A 14,171-nucleotide genomic window follows, 5' to 3' on the forward strand; every position below is an offset into this window, starting at 1 on the left:
ACACACTCTATCAGATTTCGGAAGCGAAGAGAGTTGGGCCTAGTTAGTACTTGGATGGGAGACTGCCTGGGAATACTAGGTGCTGTAAGCTTTTTAGCTTAAGTTTCTATTATAAAGACAGTAACCACAGTCATTTAAACACAAGAGAAGAAGAAAACTTGTAAAAAAAAAAAAAAAACGAACTGAAAGCAATCATTTTCATTTGAGGTGTCAGGTGGTCTACCGTTTACAGCAGCTCTAAAACAAGTATTACTCTTAGAAGAGTATATAGAAATAGTCTTCTACAGCCAGCAGTGATCGCTTACGGCCATACCACTCCTTGAAAGCCCGATCCGTCTGATCTCGGAAAGCGAGAAGAGTTGGGCCTAGTTAGTACTTGGATGGGAGACTGCCTGGGAATACTAGGTGCTGTAAGCTTTTTAGCTTAAGTTTCTATTATAAAGACAGTAACCACAGTCATTTAAACACAAGAGAAGAAGAAACTAAAAAAAAAAACAACAAAAAAAAAACGAACTGGAAAGCCAATCATTTTCATTTGAGGTGTCAGGTGGTCTACCGTTTACAGGCAGCTCTAAAACAAGTATTACTCTTAGAAGAGTATATAGAAATAGTCTTCTACAGCCAGCAGTGATCGCTTACGGCCATACCACTCCTTGAAAGCCCGATCCCGTCTGATCTCGGAAGCGAAGAAGAGTTGGGCCTAGTTAGTACTTGGATGGGAGACTGCCTGGGAATACTAGGTGCTGTAAGCTTTTTAGCTTAAGTTTCTATTATAAAGACAGTAACCACAGTCATTTAAACACAAGAGAAGAAGAAAACTTAAAAAAAAAAAACAACAAAAAAAAAAACGAACTGGAAAGCCAATCATTTTCATTTGAGGTGTCAGGTGGTCTACCGTTTACAGGCAGCTCTAAAACAAGTTATTACTCTTAGAAGAGTATATAGAAATAGTCTTCTACAGCAGCAGTGATCGCTTACGGCCATACCACTCCTTGAAAGCCGATCCCGTCTGATCTCGGAGCGAAGAAGAGTTGGGCCTAGTTAGTACTTGGATGGGAGACTGCCTGGGAATACTAGGTGCTGTAAGCTTTTTAGCTTAAGTTTCTATTATAAAGACAGTAACCACAGTCATTTAAACACAAGAGAAGAAGAAAACTTAAAAAAAAAAACAACAAAAAAAAAAACGAACTGGAAAGCCAATCATTTTCATTTGAGGTGTCAGGTGGTCTACCGTTTACAGGCAGCTCTAAAACAAGTATTACTCTTAGAAGAGTATATAGAAATAGTCTTCTACAGCCAGCAGTGATCGCTTACGGCCATACCACTCCTTGAAAGCCCGATCCCGTCTGATCTCGGAAGCGAAGAAGAGTTGGGCCTAGTTAGTACTTGGATGGAGACTGCCTGGGAATACTAGGTGCTGTAAGCTTTTTAGCTAAGTTTCTATTATAAAAGACAGTAACACAGTCATTTAAACACAAGAGAAGAAGAAAACTTAAAAAAAAAACAACAAAAAAAAAAGAACTGGAAAGCCAATCATTTTCATTTGAGGTGTCAGGTGGTCTACCGTTTACAGGCAGCTCTAAAACAAGTATTACTCTTAGAAGAGTATATAGAAATAGTCTTCTACAGCCAGCAGTGATCGCTTACGGCCATACCACTCCTTGAAAGCCCGATCCCGTCTGATCTCGGAAGCGAAGAAGAGTTGGGCCTAGTTAGTACTTGGATGGGAGACTGCCTGGGAATACTAGGTGCTGTAAGCTTTTTAGCTTAAGTTTCTATTATAAAGACAGTAACCACAGTCATTTAAACACAAGAGAAGAAGAAAACTTAAAAAAAAAAACACAAAAAAAAAAAACGAACTGGAAAGCCAACATTTTCATTTGAGGTGTCAGGTGTCTACCGTTTACAGGCAGCTCTAAAACAAGTATTACTCTTAGAAGAGTATATAGAAATAGTCTTCTACAGCCAGCAGTGATCGCTTACGGCCATACCACTCCTTGAAAGCCTGATCCCGTCTGATCTCGGAAGCGAGAAGAAGAGTTGGCCTCAGTTAGTACTTGGATGGGAGACTGCCTGGGAATACTAGGTGCTGTAAGCTTTTTAGCTTAAGTTTCTATATAAAGACAGTAACCACAGTCATTTAAACACAAGAGAAGAAGAAAACTTAAAAAAAAAAAAAAAACGAACTGGAAAGCCAATCATTTTCATTTGAGGTGTCAGGTGTCTACCGTTTACAGGCAGCTCTAAAACAAGTATTACTCTTAGAAGAGTATATAGAAATAGTCTTCTACAGCCAGCAGTGATCGCTTACGGCCATACCACTCCTTGAAAGCCCGATCCCGTCTGATCTCGGAAGCGAAGAAGAGTTGGGCCTAGTTAGTACTTGGATGGGAGACTGCCTGGAATACTAGGTGCTGTAAGCTTTTAGCTTAAGTTTCTATTATAAAGACAGTAACCACAGTCATTTAAACACAAGAGAAGAAGAAAACTTAAAAAAAAAAAACAACAAAAAAAAAAACGAACTGGAAAGCCAATCATTTTCATTTGAGGTGTCAGGTGGTCTACCGTTTACAGGCAGCTCTAAAACAAGTATTACTCTTAGAAGAGTATATAGAAATAGTCTCTACAGCCAGCAGTGATCGCTTACGGCCATACCACTCCTTGAAAGCCCGATCCCGTCTGATCTCGGAAGCGAAGAGAGTTGGGCCTAGTTAGTACTTGGATGGGAGACTGCCTGGGAATACTAGGTGCTGTAAGCTTTTTAGCTTAAGTTTCTATTATAAAGACAGTAACCACAGTCATTTAAACACAAGAGAAGAAGAAAACTTAAAAAAAAAACAACAAAAAAAAAAACGAACTGGAAAGCCAATCATTTTCATTTGAGGTGTCAGGTGGTCTACCGTTTACAGGCAGCTCTAAAACAAGTATTACTCTTAGAAGAGTATATAGAAATAGTCTTCTACAGCCAGCAGTGATCGCTTACGGCCTACCACTCCTTGAAAGCCCGATCCCGTCTGATCTCGGAAGCGAAGAAGAGTTGGGCCTAGTTAGTACTTGGATGGGAGACTGCCTGGGAATACTAGGTGCTGTAAGCTTTTTAGCTTAAGTTTCTATTATAAAGACAGTAACCACAGTCATTTAAACACAAGAGAAGAAGAAAACTTAAAAAAAAACAACAAAAAAAAAACGAACTGGAAAGCCAATCATTTTCATTTGAGGTGTCAGGTGGTCTACCGTTTACAGGCAGCTCTAAAACAAGTATTACTCTTAGAAGAGTATATAGAAATAGTCTTCTACAGCCAGCAGTGATCGCTTACGGCCATACCACTCCTTGAAAGCCCGATCCCGTCTGATCTCGGAAGCGAAGAAGAGTTGGGCCTAGTTAGTACTTGGATGGGAGACTGCCTGGGAATACTAGGTGCTGTAAGCTTTTAGCTTAAGTTTCTATTATAAAGACAGTAACCACAGTCATTTAAACACAAGAGAAGAAGAAAACTTAAAAAAAAAAACAACAAAAAAAAAAACGAACTGGAAAGCCAATCATTTTCATTTGAGGTGTCAGGTGGTCTACCGTTTACAGGCAGCTCTAAACAAGTATTACTCTTAGAAGAGTATATAGAAATAGTCTTCTACAGCCAGCAGTGATCGCTTACGGCCATACCACTCCTTGAAAGCCGATCCCGTCTGATCTCGGAAGCGAAGAAGAGTTGGGCCTAGTTAGTACTTGGATGGGAGACTGCCTGGGAATACTAGGTGCTGTAAGCTTTTTAGCTTAAGTTTCTATTATAAAGACAGTAACCACAGTCATTTAAACACAAGAGAAGAAGAAAACTTAAAAAAAAAAAACAACAAAAAAAAAACGAACTGGAAAGCAATCATTTTCATTTGAGGTGTCAGGTGGTCTACCGTTTACAGGCAGCTCTAAAACAATGTATTACTCTTAGAAGAGTATATAGAAATAGTCTTCTACAGCCAGCAGTGATCGCTTACGGCCATACCACTCCTTGAAAGCCGATCCCGTCTGATCTCGAAGCGAAGAAGAGTTGGGCCTAGTTAGTACTTGGATGGGAGACTGCCTGGGAATACTAGGTGCTGTAAGCTTTTTAGCTTAAGTTTCTATTATAAAGACAGTAACCACAGTCATTTAAACACAAGAGAAGAAGAAAACTTAAAAAAAAAAAAAAAAACGAACTGGAAAGCAATCATTTTCATTTGAGGTGTCAGGTGGTCTACCGTTTACAGGCAGCTCTAAAACAAGTATTACTCTTAGAAGAGTATATAGAAATAGTCTTCTACAGCCAGCAGTGATCGCTTACGGCCATACCACTCCTTGAAAGCCCGATCCGTCTGATCTCGGAAGCGAAGAAGAGTTGGGCCTAGTTAGTACTTGGATGGGAGACTGCCTGGGAATACTAGGTGCTGTAAGCTTTTTAGCTTAGTTTCTATTATAAAGACAGTAACCACAGTCATTTAAACACAAGAGAAGAAGAAAACTTAAAAAAAAAAAACAACAAAAAAAAAAACGAACTGGAAAGCCAATCATTTTCATTGAGGTGTCAGGTGGTCTACCGTTTACAGGCAGCTCTAAAACAAGTATTACTCTTAGAAGAGTATATAGAAATAGTCTTCTACAGCCAGCAGTGATCGCTTACGGCCATACCACTCCTTGAAAGCCCGATCCCGTCTGATCTCGAAGCGAAGAAGAGTTGGGCTAGTTAGTACTTGGATGGGAGACTGCCTGGGAATACTAGGTGCTGTAAGCTTTTTAGCTTAAGTTTCTATTATAAAGACAGTAACCACAGTCATTTAAACACAAGAGAAGAAGAAAACTTAAAAAAAAAAAAACAAAAAAAAAACGAACTGGAAAGCCAATCATTTCATTTGAGGTGTCAGGTGGTCTACCGTTTACAGCAGCTCTAAAACAAGTATTACTCTTAGAAGAGTATATAGAAATAGTCTTCTACAGCCAGCAGTGATCGCTTACGGCCATACCACTCCTTGAAAGCCCGATCCCGTCTGATCTCGGAGCGAAGAAGAGTTGGGCCTAGTTAGTACTTGGATGGGAGACTGCCTGGGAATACTAGGTGCTGTAAGCTTTTAGCTTAAGTTTCTATTATAAAGACAGTAACCACAGTCATTTAAACACAAGAGAAGAAGAAAACTTAAAAAAAAAAAACAACAAAAAAAAAAAACGAACTGGAAAGCCAATCATTTTCATTTGAGGTGTCAGGTGGTCTACCGTTTACAGGCAGCTCTAAAACAAGTATTACTCTTAGAAGAGTATATAGAAATAGTCTTCTACAGCCAGCAGTGATCGCTTACGGCCATACCACTCCTTGAAAGCCCGATCCCGTCTGATCTCGGAAGCGAAGAAGAGTTGGGCCTAGTTAGTACTTGGATGGGAGACTGCCTGGGAATACTAGGTGCTGTAAGCTTTTTAGCTTAAGTTTCTATTATAAAGACAGTAACCACAGTCATTTAAACACAAGAGAAGAAGAAAACTTAAAAAAAAAAAACAACAAAAAAAAAAAACGAACTGGAAAGCCAATCATTTTCATTTGAGGTGTCAGGTGGTCTACCGTTTACAGGCAGCTCTAAAACAAGTATTACTCTTAGAAGAGTATATAGAAATAGTCTTCTACAGCCAGCAGTGATCGCTTACGGCCATACCACTCCTTGAAAGCCCGATCCCGTCTGATCTCGGAAGCGAAGAAGAGTTGGGCCTAGTTAGTACTTGGATGGGAGACTGCCTGGGAATACTAGGTGCTGTAAGCTTTTTAGCTTAAGTTTCTATTATAAAGACAGTAACCACAGTCATTTAAACACAAGAGAAGAAGAAAACTTAAAAAAAAACAACGACAAAAAAAAAAAAACGAACTGGAAAGCCAATCATTTTCATTTGAGGTGTCAGGTGGTCTACCGTTTACAGGCAGCTCTAAAACAAGTATTACTCTTAGAAGAGTATATAGAAATAGTCTTCTACAGCCAGCAGTGATCGCTTACGGCCATACCACTCCTTGAAAGCCTGATCCCGTCTGATCTCGGAAGCGAAGAAGAGTTGGGCCTAGTTAGTACTTGGATGGGAGACTGCCTGGGAATACTAGGTGCTGTAAGCTTTTTAGCTTAAGTTTCTATTATAAAGACAGTAACCACAGTCATTTAAACACAAGAGAAGAAGAAAACTTAAAAAAAAAAAAAAAAACGAACTGGAAAGCCAATCATTTTCATTTGAGGTGTCAGGTGGTCTACCGTTTACAGGCAGCTCTAAAACAAGTATTACTCTTAGAAGAGTATATAGAAATAGTCTTCTACAGCCAGCAGTGATCGCTTACGGCCATACCACTCCTTGAAAGCCCGATCCCGTCTGATCTCGGAAGCGAAGAAGAGTTGGGCCTAGTTAGTACTTGGATGGGAGACTGCCTGGGAATACTAGGTGCTGTAAGCTTTTTAGCTTAAGTTTCTATTATAAAGACAGTAACCACAGTCATTTAAACACAAGAGAAGAAGAAAACTTAAAAAAAAAAAACAACAAAAAAAAAAAACGAACTGGAAAGCCAATCATTTTCATTTGAGGTGTCAGGTGGTCTACCGTTTACAGGCAGCTCTAAAACAAGTATTACTCTTAGAAGAGTATATAGAAATAGTCTTCTACAGCCAGCAGTGATCGCTTACGGCCATACCACTCCTTGAAAGCCCGATCCCGTCTGATCTCGGAAGCGAAGAAGAGTTGGGCCTAGTTAGTACTTGGATGGGAGACTGCCTGGGAATACTAGGTGCTGTAAGCTTTTTAGCTTAAGTTTCTATTATAAAGACAGTAACCACAGTCATTTAAACACAAGAGAAGAAGAAAACTTAAAAAAAAAAAAAAAACGAACTGGAAAGCCAATCATTTTCATTTGAGGTGTCAGGTGGTCTACCGTTTACAGGCAGCTCTAAAACAAGTATTACTCTTAGAAGAGTATATAGAAATAGTCTTCTACAGCCAGCAGTGATCGCTTACGGCCATACCACTCCTTGAAAGCCCGATCCCGTCTGATCTCGGAAGCGAAGAAGAGTTGGGCCTAGTTAGTACTTGGATGGGAGACTGCCTGGGAATACTAGGTGCTGTAAGCTTTTTAGCTTAAGTTTCTATTATAAAGACAGTAACCACAGTCATTTAAACACAAGAGAAGAAGAAAACTTAAAAAAAAAAAACAACAAAAAAAAAAACGAACTGGAAAGCCAATCATTTTCATTTGAGGTGTCAGGTGGTCTACCGTTTACAGGCAGCTCTAAAACAAGTATTACTCTTAGAAGAGTATATAGAAATAGTCTTCTACAGCCAGCAGTGATCGCTTACGGCCATACCACTCCTTGAAAGCCCGATCCCGTCTGATCTCGGAAGCGAAGAAGAGTTGGGCCTAGTTAGTACTTGGATGGGAGACTGCCTGGGAATACTAGGTGCTGTAAGCTTTTTAGCTTAAGTTTCTATTATAAAGACAGTAACCACAGTCATTTAAACACAAGAGAAGAAGAAAACTTAAAAAAAAAAAACAACAAAAAAAAAAAACGAACTGGAAAGCCAATCATTTTCATTTGAGGTGTCAGGTGGTCTACCGTTTACAGGCAGCTCTAAAACAAGTATTACTCTTAGAAGAGTATATAGAAATAGTCTTCTACAGCCAGCAGTGATCGCTTACGGCCATACCACTCCTTGAAAGCCCGATCCCGTCTGATCTCGGAAGCGAAGAAGAGTTGGGCCTAGTTAGTACTTGGATGGGAGACTGCCTGGGAATACTAGGTGCTGTAAGCTTTTTAGCTTAAGTTTCTATTATAAAGACAGTAACCACAGTCATTTAAACACAAGAGAAGAAGAAAACTTAAAAAAAAACAACAACAAAAAAAAAAAACGAACTGGAAAGCCAATCATTTTCATTTGAGGTGTCAGGTGGTCTACCGTTTACAGGCAGCTCTAAAACAAGTATTACTCTTAGAAGAGTATATAGAAATAGTCTTCTACAGCCAGCAGTGATCGCTTACGGCCATACCACTCCTTGAAAGCCCGATCCCGTCTGATCTCGGAAGCGAAGAAGAGTTGGGCCTAGTTAGTACTTGGATGGGAGACTGCCTGGGAATACTAGGTGCTGTAAGCTTTTTAGCTTAAGTTTCTATTATAAAGACAGTAACCACAGTCATTTAAACACAAGAGAAGAAGAAAACTTAAAAAAAAAAAAACAACAAAAAAAAAAAACGAACTGGAAAGCCAATCATTTTCATTTGAGGTGTCAGGTGGTCTACCGTTTACAGGCAGCTCTAAAACAAGTATTACTCTTAGAAGAGTATATAGAAATAGTCTTCTACAGCCAGCAGTGATCGCTTACGGCCATACCACTCCTTGAAAGCCCGATCCCGTCTGATCTCGGAAGCGAAGAAGAGTTGGGCCTAGTTAGTACTTGGATGGGAGACTGCCTGGGAATACTAGGTGCTGTAAGCTTTTTAGCTTAAGTTTCTATTATAAAGACAGTAACCACAGTCATTTAAACACAAGAGAAGAAGAAAACTTAAAAAAAAACAACGACAAAAAAAAAAAAAACGAACTGGAAAGCCAATCATTTTCATTTGAGGTGTCAGGTGGTCTACCGTTTACAGGCAGCTCTAAAACAAGTATTACTCTTAGAAGAGTATATAGAAATAGTCTTCTACAGCCAGCAGTGATCGCTTACGGCCATACCACTCCTTGAAAGCCTGATCCCGTCTGATCTCGGAAGCGAAGAAGAGTTGGGCCTAGTTAGTACTTGGATGGGAGACTGCCTGGGAATACTAGGTGCTGTAAGCTTTTTAGCTTAAGTTTCTATTATAAAGACAGTAACCACAGTCATTTAAACACAAGAGAAGAAGAAAACTTAAAAAAAAAAAAAAAAACGAACTGGAAAGCCAATCATTTTCATTTGAGGTGTCAGGTGGTCTACCGTTTACAGGCAGCTCTAAAACAAGTATTACTCTTAGAAGAGTATATAGAAATAGTCTTCTACAGCCAGCAGTGATCGCTTACGGCCATACCACTCCTTGAAAGCCCGATCCCGTCTGATCTCGGAAGCGAAGAAGAGTTGGGCCTAGTTAGTACTTGGATGGGAGACTGCCTGGGAATACTAGGTGCTGTAAGCTTTTTAGCTTAAGTTTCTATTATAAAGACAGTAACCACAGTCATTTAAACACAAGAGAAGAAGAAAACTTAAAAAAAAAAAACAACAAAAAAAAAAACGAACTGGAAAGCCAATCATTTTCATTTGAGGTGTCAGGTGGTCTACCGTTTACAGGCAGCTCTAAAACAAGTATTACTCTTAGAAGAGTATATAGAAATAGTCTTCTACAGCCAGCAGTGATCGCTTACGGCCATACCACTCCTTGAAAGCCCGATCCCGTCTGATCTCGGAAGCGAAGAAGAGTTGGGCCTAGTTAGTACTTGGATGGGAGACTGCCTGGGAATACTAGGTGCTGTAAGCTTTTTAGCTTAAGTTTCTATTATAAAGACAGTAACCACAGTCATTTAAACACAAGAGAAGAAGAAAACTTAAAAAAAAAAAAAAAAACGAACTGGAAAGCCAATCATTTTCATTTGAGGTGTCAGGTGGTCTACCGTTTACAGGCAGCTCTAAAACAAGTATTACTCTTAGAAGAGTATATAGAAATAGTCTTCTACAGCCAGCAGTGATCGCTTACGGCCATACCACTCCTTGAAAGCCCGATCCCGTCTGATCTCGGAAGCGAAGAAGAGTTGGGCCTAGTTAGTACTTGGATGGGAGACTGCCTGGGAATACTAGGTGCTGTAAGCTTTTTAGCTTAAGTTTCTATTATAAAGACAGTAACCACAGTCATTTAAACACAAGAGAAGAAGAAAACTTAAAAAAAAAAACAACAAAAAAAAAAACGAACTGGAAAGCCAATCATTTTCATTTGAGGTGTCAGGTGGTCTACCGTTTACAGGCAGCTCTAAAACAAGTATTACTCTTAGAAGAGTATATAGAAATAGTCTTCTACAGCCAGCAGTGATCGCTTACGGCCATACCACTCCTTGAAAGCCCGATCCCGTCTGATCTCGGAAGCGAAGAAGAGTTGGGCCTAGTTAGTACTTGGATGGGAGACTGCCTGGGAATACTAGGTGCTGTAAGCTTTTTAGCTTAAGTTTCTATTATAAAGACAGTAACCACAGTCATTTAAACACAAGAGAAGAAGAAAACTTAAAAAAAAACAACGACAAAAAAAAAAAAAACGAACTGGAAAGCCAATCATTTTCATTTGAGGTGTCAGGTGGTCTACCGTTTACAGGCAGCTCTAAAACAAGTATTACTCTTAGAAGAGTATATAGAAATAGTCTTCTACAGCCAGCAGTGATCGCTTACGGCCATACCACTCCTTGAAAGCCTGATCCCGTCTGATCTCGGAAGCGAAGAAGAGTTGGGCCTAGTTAGTACTTGGATGGGAGACTGCCTGGGAATACTAGGTGCTGTAAGCTTTTTAGCTTAAGTTTCTATTATAAAGACAGTAACCACAGTCATTTAAACACAAGAGAAGAAGAAAACTTAAAAAAAAAAAAAAAACGAACTGGAAAGCCAATCATTTTCATTTGAGGTGTCAGGTGGTCTACCGTTTACAGGCAGCTCTAAAACAAGTATTACTCTTAGAAGAGTATATAGAAATAGTCTTCTACAGCCAGCAGTGATCGCTTACGGCCATACCACTCCTTGAAAGCCCGATCCCGTCTGATCTCGGAAGCGAAGAAGAGTTGGGCCTAGTTAGTACTTGGATGGGAGACTGCCTGGGAATACTAGGTGCTGTAAGCTTTTTAGCTTAAGTTTCTATTATAAAGACAGTAACCACAGTCATTTAAACACAAGAGAAGAAGAAAACTTAAAAAAAAAAAACAACAAAAAAAAAAACGAACTGGAAAGCCAATCATTTTCATTTGAGGTGTCAGGTGGTCTACCGTTTACAGGCAGCTCTAAAACAAGTATTACTCTTAGAAGAGTATATAGAAATAGTCTTCTACAGCCAGCAGTGATCGCTTACGGCCATACCACTCCTTGAAAGCCCGATCCCGTCTGATCTCGGAAGCGAAGAAGAGTTGGGCCTAGTTAGTACTTGGATGGGAGACTGCCTGGGAATACTAGGTGCTGTAAGCTTTTTAGCTTAAGTTTCTATTATAAAGACAGTAACCACAGTCATTTAAACACAAGAGAAGAAGAAAACTTAAAAAAAAACAACGACAAAAAAAAAAAAACGAACTGGAAAGCCAATCATTTTCATTTGAGGTGTCAGGTGGTCTACCGTTTACAGGCAGCTCTAAAACAAGTATTACTCTTAGAAGAGTATATAGAAATAGTCTTCTACAGCCAGCAGTGATCGCTTACGGCCATACCACTCCTTGAAAGCCTGATCCCGTCTGATCTCGGAAGCGAAGAAGAGTTGGGCCTAGTTAGTACTTGGATGGGAGACTGCCTGGGAATACTAGGTGCTGTAAGCTTTTTAGCTTAAGTTTCTATTATAAAGACAGTAACCACAGTCATTTAAACACAAGAGAAGAAGAAAACTTAAAAAAAAAAAAAAAACGAACTGGAAAGCCAATCATTTTCATTTGAGGTGTCAGGTGGTCTACCGTTTACAGGCAGCTCTAAAACAAGTATTACTCTTAGAAGAGTATATAGAAATAGTCTTCTACAGCCAGCAGTGATCGCTTACGGCCATACCACTCCTTGAAAGCCCGATCCCGTCTGATCTCGGAAGCGAAGAAGAGTTGGGCCTAGTTAGTACTTGGATGGGAGACTGCCTGGGAATACTAGGTGCTGTAAGCTTTTTAGCTTAAGTTTCTATTATAAAGACAGTAACCACAGTCATTTAAACACAAGAGAAGAAGAAAACTTAAAAAAAAAAACAACAAAAAAAAAAACGAACTGGAAAGCCAATCATTTTCATTTGAGGTGTCAGGTGGTCTACCGTTTACAGGCAGCTCTAAAACAAGTATTACTCTTAGAAGAGTATATAGAAATAGTCTTCTACAGCCAGCAGTGATCGCTTACGGCCATACCACTCCTTGAAAGCCCGATCCCGTCTGATCTCGGAAGCGAAGAAGAGTTGGGCCTAGTTAGTACTTGGATGGGAGACTGCCTGGGAATACTAGGTGCTGTAAGCTTTTTAGCTTAAGTTTCTATTATAAAGACAGTAACCACAGTCATTTAAACACAAGAGAAGAAGAAAACTTAAAAAAAAAAAAAAAACGAACTGGAAAGCCAATCATTTTCATTTGAGGTGTCAGGTGGTCTACCGTTTACAGGCAGCTCTAAAACAAGTATTACTCTTAGAAGAGTATATAGAAATAGTCTTCTACAGCCAGCAGTGATCGCTTACGGCCATACCACTCCTTGAAAGCCCGATCCCGTCTGATCTCGGAAGCGAAGAAGAGTTGGGCCTAGTTAGTACTTGGATGGGAGACTGCCTGGGAATACTAGGTGCTGTAAGCTTTTTAGCTTAAGTTTCTATTATAAAGACAGTAACCACAGTCATTTAAACACAAGAGAAGAAGAAAACTTAAAAAAAAAAACAACAAAAAAAAAAACGAACTGGAAAGCCAATCATTTTCATTTGAGGTGTCAGGTGGTCTACCGTTTACAGGCAGCTCTAAAACAAGTATTACTCTTAGAAGAGTATATAGAAATAGTCTTCTACAGCCAGCAGTGATCGCTTACGGCCATACCACTCCTTGAAAGCCTGATCCCGTCTGATCTCGGAAGCGAAGAAGAGTTGGGCCTAGTTAGTACTTGGATGGGAGACTGCCTGGGAATACTAGGTGCTGTAAGCTTTTTAGCTTAAGTTTCTATTATAAAGACAGTAACCACAGTCATTTAAACACAAGAGAAGAAGAAAACTTAAAAAAAAAAAAAAAAACGAACTGGAAAGCCAATCATTTTCATTTGAGGTGTCAGGTGGTCTACCGTTTACAGGCAGCTCTAAAACAAGTATTACTCTTAGAAGAGTATATAGAAATAGTCTTCTACAGCCAGCAGTGATCGCTTACGGCCATACCACTCCTTGAAAGCCCGATCCCGTCTGATCTCGGAAGCGAAGAAGAGTTGGGCCTAGTTAGTACTTGGATGGGAGACTGCCTGGGAATACTAGGTGCTGTAAGCTTTTTAGCTTAAGTTTCTATTATAAAGACAGTAACCACAGTCATTTAAACACAAGAGAAGAAGAAAACTTAAAAAAAAAAACAACAAAAAAAAAAACGAACTGGAAAGCCAATCATTTTCATTTGAGGTGTCAGGTGGTCTACCGTTTACAGGCAGCTCTAAAACAAGTATTACTCTTAGAAGAGTATATAGAAATAGTCTTCTACAGCCAGCAGTGATCGCTTACGGCCATACCACTCCTTGAAAGCCCGATCCCGTCTGATCTCGGAAGCGAAGAAGAGTTGGGCCTAGTTAGTACTTGGATGGGAGACTGCCTGGGAATACTAGGTGCTGTAAGCTTTTTAGCTTAAGTTTCTATTATAAAGACAGTAACCACAGTCATTTAAACACAAGAGAAGAAGAAAACTTAAAAAAAAACAACGACAAAAAAAAAAAACGAACTGGAAAGCCAATCATTTTCATTTGAGGTGTCAGGTGGTCTACCGTTTACAGGCAGCTCTAAAACAAGTATTACTCTTAGAAGAGTATATAGAAATAGTCTTCTACAGCCAGCAGTGATCGCTTACGGCCATACCACTCCTTGAAAGCCTGATCCCGTCTGATCTCGGAAGCGAAGAAGAGTTGGGCCTAGTTAGTACTTGGATGGGAGACTGCCTGGGAATACTAGGTGCTGTAAGCTTTTTAGCTTAAGTTTCTATTATAAAGACAGTAACCACAGTCATTTAAACACAAGAGAAGAAGAAAACTTAAAAAAAAAAAAAAAAACGAACTGGAAAGCCAATCATTTTCATTTGAGGTGTCAGGTGGTCTACCGTTTACAGGCAGCTCTAAAACAAGTATTACTCTTAGAAGAGTATATAGAAATAGTCTTCTACAGCCAGCAGTGATCGCTTACGGCCATACCACTCCTTGAAAGCCCGATCCCGTCTGATCTCGGAAGCGAAGAAGAGTTGGGCCTAGTTAGTACTTGGATGGGAGACTGCCTGGGAATACTAGGTGCTGTAAGCTTTT

The 14,171-nt window shown here is 39.7% G+C and overlaps 30 non-coding genes and 12 pseudogenes across 30 annotated transcripts; all 42 read left to right on the top strand.

Moving 5' to 3' along the window:
- Nucleotides 1-299: 299 nt before the first annotated feature.
- On the top strand, nucleotides 300-417 carry LOC136685384 (5S ribosomal RNA; annotated as a pseudogene).
- Nucleotides 418-633: 216 nt separating this feature from the next.
- On the top strand, nucleotides 634-752 carry LOC136685350 (5S ribosomal RNA). The gene has a single exon (XR_010800104.1). It is a non-coding gene; the product is annotated as a 5S ribosomal RNA (ribosomal RNA).
- A 220-nt stretch (nucleotides 753-972) lies between these two features.
- Nucleotides 973-1,089, top strand: LOC136685382 (5S ribosomal RNA; annotated as a pseudogene).
- Nucleotides 1,090-1,308: 219 nt separating this feature from the next.
- On the top strand, nucleotides 1,309-1,426 carry LOC136685374 (5S ribosomal RNA; annotated as a pseudogene).
- Nucleotides 1,427-1,641: 215 nt separating this feature from the next.
- LOC136685394 (5S ribosomal RNA) lies at nucleotides 1,642-1,760 on the top strand. The gene has a single exon (XR_010800133.1). It is a non-coding gene; the product is annotated as a 5S ribosomal RNA (ribosomal RNA).
- Nucleotides 1,761-1,977: 217 nt separating this feature from the next.
- On the top strand, nucleotides 1,978-2,098 carry LOC136685386 (5S ribosomal RNA; annotated as a pseudogene).
- A 207-nt stretch (nucleotides 2,099-2,305) lies between these two features.
- LOC136685378 (5S ribosomal RNA) lies at nucleotides 2,306-2,423 on the top strand (annotated as a pseudogene).
- A 218-nt stretch (nucleotides 2,424-2,641) lies between these two features.
- On the top strand, nucleotides 2,642-2,759 carry LOC136685375 (5S ribosomal RNA; annotated as a pseudogene).
- Nucleotides 2,760-2,977: 218 nt separating this feature from the next.
- Nucleotides 2,978-3,095, top strand: LOC136685381 (5S ribosomal RNA; annotated as a pseudogene).
- A 216-nt stretch (nucleotides 3,096-3,311) lies between these two features.
- Nucleotides 3,312-3,430, top strand: LOC136685406 (5S ribosomal RNA). Its single transcript, XR_010800144.1, has one exon. It is a non-coding gene; the product is annotated as a 5S ribosomal RNA (ribosomal RNA).
- Nucleotides 3,431-3,647: 217 nt separating this feature from the next.
- Nucleotides 3,648-3,765, top strand: LOC136685376 (5S ribosomal RNA; annotated as a pseudogene).
- A 219-nt stretch (nucleotides 3,766-3,984) lies between these two features.
- Nucleotides 3,985-4,101, top strand: LOC136685383 (5S ribosomal RNA; annotated as a pseudogene).
- Nucleotides 4,102-4,310: 209 nt separating this feature from the next.
- On the top strand, nucleotides 4,311-4,428 carry LOC136685380 (5S ribosomal RNA; annotated as a pseudogene).
- A 218-nt stretch (nucleotides 4,429-4,646) lies between these two features.
- Nucleotides 4,647-4,763, top strand: LOC136685385 (5S ribosomal RNA; annotated as a pseudogene).
- A 215-nt stretch (nucleotides 4,764-4,978) lies between these two features.
- Nucleotides 4,979-5,096, top strand: LOC136685377 (5S ribosomal RNA; annotated as a pseudogene).
- Nucleotides 5,097-5,316: 220 nt separating this feature from the next.
- On the top strand, nucleotides 5,317-5,435 carry LOC136685418 (5S ribosomal RNA). The gene has a single exon (XR_010800155.1). It is a non-coding gene; the product is annotated as a 5S ribosomal RNA (ribosomal RNA).
- A 221-nt stretch (nucleotides 5,436-5,656) lies between these two features.
- On the top strand, nucleotides 5,657-5,775 carry LOC136685430 (5S ribosomal RNA). The gene has a single exon (XR_010800166.1). It is a non-coding gene; the product is annotated as a 5S ribosomal RNA (ribosomal RNA).
- Nucleotides 5,776-5,997: 222 nt separating this feature from the next.
- LOC136685360 (5S ribosomal RNA) lies at nucleotides 5,998-6,116 on the top strand. The gene has a single exon (XR_010800114.1). It is a non-coding gene; the product is annotated as a 5S ribosomal RNA (ribosomal RNA).
- Nucleotides 6,117-6,326: 210 nt separating this feature from the next.
- Nucleotides 6,327-6,445, top strand: LOC136685356 (5S ribosomal RNA). Its single transcript, XR_010800110.1, has one exon. It is a non-coding gene; the product is annotated as a 5S ribosomal RNA (ribosomal RNA).
- A 221-nt stretch (nucleotides 6,446-6,666) lies between these two features.
- Nucleotides 6,667-6,785, top strand: LOC136685367 (5S ribosomal RNA). The gene has a single exon (XR_010800121.1). It is a non-coding gene; the product is annotated as a 5S ribosomal RNA (ribosomal RNA).
- Nucleotides 6,786-6,994: 209 nt separating this feature from the next.
- LOC136685379 (5S ribosomal RNA) lies at nucleotides 6,995-7,113 on the top strand. Its single transcript, XR_010800125.1, has one exon. It is a non-coding gene; the product is annotated as a 5S ribosomal RNA (ribosomal RNA).
- A 220-nt stretch (nucleotides 7,114-7,333) lies between these two features.
- Nucleotides 7,334-7,452, top strand: LOC136685387 (5S ribosomal RNA). The gene has a single exon (XR_010800126.1). It is a non-coding gene; the product is annotated as a 5S ribosomal RNA (ribosomal RNA).
- A 221-nt stretch (nucleotides 7,453-7,673) lies between these two features.
- On the top strand, nucleotides 7,674-7,792 carry LOC136685388 (5S ribosomal RNA). The gene has a single exon (XR_010800127.1). It is a non-coding gene; the product is annotated as a 5S ribosomal RNA (ribosomal RNA).
- A 221-nt stretch (nucleotides 7,793-8,013) lies between these two features.
- Nucleotides 8,014-8,132, top strand: LOC136685389 (5S ribosomal RNA). The gene has a single exon (XR_010800128.1). It is a non-coding gene; the product is annotated as a 5S ribosomal RNA (ribosomal RNA).
- A 222-nt stretch (nucleotides 8,133-8,354) lies between these two features.
- On the top strand, nucleotides 8,355-8,473 carry LOC136685390 (5S ribosomal RNA). Its single transcript, XR_010800129.1, has one exon. It is a non-coding gene; the product is annotated as a 5S ribosomal RNA (ribosomal RNA).
- A 223-nt stretch (nucleotides 8,474-8,696) lies between these two features.
- Nucleotides 8,697-8,815, top strand: LOC136685361 (5S ribosomal RNA). Its single transcript, XR_010800115.1, has one exon. It is a non-coding gene; the product is annotated as a 5S ribosomal RNA (ribosomal RNA).
- A 210-nt stretch (nucleotides 8,816-9,025) lies between these two features.
- Nucleotides 9,026-9,144, top strand: LOC136685391 (5S ribosomal RNA). Its single transcript, XR_010800130.1, has one exon. It is a non-coding gene; the product is annotated as a 5S ribosomal RNA (ribosomal RNA).
- Nucleotides 9,145-9,364: 220 nt separating this feature from the next.
- LOC136685392 (5S ribosomal RNA) lies at nucleotides 9,365-9,483 on the top strand. Its single transcript, XR_010800131.1, has one exon. It is a non-coding gene; the product is annotated as a 5S ribosomal RNA (ribosomal RNA).
- A 210-nt stretch (nucleotides 9,484-9,693) lies between these two features.
- LOC136685393 (5S ribosomal RNA) lies at nucleotides 9,694-9,812 on the top strand. The gene has a single exon (XR_010800132.1). It is a non-coding gene; the product is annotated as a 5S ribosomal RNA (ribosomal RNA).
- Nucleotides 9,813-10,031: 219 nt separating this feature from the next.
- LOC136685395 (5S ribosomal RNA) lies at nucleotides 10,032-10,150 on the top strand. Its single transcript, XR_010800134.1, has one exon. It is a non-coding gene; the product is annotated as a 5S ribosomal RNA (ribosomal RNA).
- Nucleotides 10,151-10,373: 223 nt separating this feature from the next.
- On the top strand, nucleotides 10,374-10,492 carry LOC136685362 (5S ribosomal RNA). The gene has a single exon (XR_010800116.1). It is a non-coding gene; the product is annotated as a 5S ribosomal RNA (ribosomal RNA).
- A 209-nt stretch (nucleotides 10,493-10,701) lies between these two features.
- On the top strand, nucleotides 10,702-10,820 carry LOC136685397 (5S ribosomal RNA). Its single transcript, XR_010800135.1, has one exon. It is a non-coding gene; the product is annotated as a 5S ribosomal RNA (ribosomal RNA).
- A 220-nt stretch (nucleotides 10,821-11,040) lies between these two features.
- On the top strand, nucleotides 11,041-11,159 carry LOC136685398 (5S ribosomal RNA). Its single transcript, XR_010800136.1, has one exon. It is a non-coding gene; the product is annotated as a 5S ribosomal RNA (ribosomal RNA).
- A 222-nt stretch (nucleotides 11,160-11,381) lies between these two features.
- On the top strand, nucleotides 11,382-11,500 carry LOC136685363 (5S ribosomal RNA). The gene has a single exon (XR_010800117.1). It is a non-coding gene; the product is annotated as a 5S ribosomal RNA (ribosomal RNA).
- A 209-nt stretch (nucleotides 11,501-11,709) lies between these two features.
- Nucleotides 11,710-11,828, top strand: LOC136685399 (5S ribosomal RNA). Its single transcript, XR_010800137.1, has one exon. It is a non-coding gene; the product is annotated as a 5S ribosomal RNA (ribosomal RNA).
- Nucleotides 11,829-12,047: 219 nt separating this feature from the next.
- Nucleotides 12,048-12,166, top strand: LOC136685400 (5S ribosomal RNA). The gene has a single exon (XR_010800138.1). It is a non-coding gene; the product is annotated as a 5S ribosomal RNA (ribosomal RNA).
- A 209-nt stretch (nucleotides 12,167-12,375) lies between these two features.
- Nucleotides 12,376-12,494, top strand: LOC136685401 (5S ribosomal RNA). Its single transcript, XR_010800139.1, has one exon. It is a non-coding gene; the product is annotated as a 5S ribosomal RNA (ribosomal RNA).
- A 219-nt stretch (nucleotides 12,495-12,713) lies between these two features.
- On the top strand, nucleotides 12,714-12,832 carry LOC136685364 (5S ribosomal RNA). The gene has a single exon (XR_010800118.1). It is a non-coding gene; the product is annotated as a 5S ribosomal RNA (ribosomal RNA).
- Nucleotides 12,833-13,042: 210 nt separating this feature from the next.
- Nucleotides 13,043-13,161, top strand: LOC136685402 (5S ribosomal RNA). Its single transcript, XR_010800140.1, has one exon. It is a non-coding gene; the product is annotated as a 5S ribosomal RNA (ribosomal RNA).
- A 219-nt stretch (nucleotides 13,162-13,380) lies between these two features.
- LOC136685403 (5S ribosomal RNA) lies at nucleotides 13,381-13,499 on the top strand. Its single transcript, XR_010800141.1, has one exon. It is a non-coding gene; the product is annotated as a 5S ribosomal RNA (ribosomal RNA).
- Nucleotides 13,500-13,720: 221 nt separating this feature from the next.
- LOC136685365 (5S ribosomal RNA) lies at nucleotides 13,721-13,839 on the top strand. The gene has a single exon (XR_010800119.1). It is a non-coding gene; the product is annotated as a 5S ribosomal RNA (ribosomal RNA).
- A 210-nt stretch (nucleotides 13,840-14,049) lies between these two features.
- LOC136685404 (5S ribosomal RNA) lies at nucleotides 14,050-14,168 on the top strand. Its single transcript, XR_010800142.1, has one exon. It is a non-coding gene; the product is annotated as a 5S ribosomal RNA (ribosomal RNA).
- The last annotated feature ends 3 nt before the right edge of the window (nucleotides 14,169-14,171 follow it).

This window comes from Hoplias malabaricus, unplaced genomic scaffold (genome assembly GCF_029633855.1).
Source record: "Hoplias malabaricus isolate fHopMal1 unplaced genomic scaffold, fHopMal1.hap1 scaffold_366, whole genome shotgun sequence".
Classification (NCBI taxonomy): domain Eukaryota; kingdom Metazoa; phylum Chordata; class Actinopteri; order Characiformes; family Erythrinidae; genus Hoplias; species Hoplias malabaricus.